The sequence below is a fragment of the Papilio polytes genome, unplaced genomic scaffold (assembly GCF_000836215.1).
Source record: "Papilio polytes unplaced genomic scaffold, Ppol_1.0 DF821277.1, whole genome shotgun sequence".
In the NCBI taxonomy this organism is placed as follows: Eukaryota; Metazoa; Arthropoda; class Insecta; order Lepidoptera; family Papilionidae; genus Papilio; species Papilio polytes.
Window position 1 is genome coordinate 4,494 of NW_013527927.1, and position 241 is coordinate 4,734.

The following is a 241-nucleotide window of genomic DNA, read 5'->3' on the forward strand; positions in this document are numbered from 1 at the left end:
ACCCCGCACACCCCGCCCCAACCCTCACTGTGTGCTCTACTGTTCTTTATGGAATGTATAACACTCCTACCACAGACAACTATGTGCTCTAGTGTTCTTTATGGAATGCATACTTTACACATTTTAACATATAGAATATCTTGCTCACGACTTCGTCCGCTTGAATACAAACCATAGCAAAAAAACATAGTCTGTGTCACTGCCCTTAATGCTTTTTAATGGTGCAAGATTTTTTTTTAAT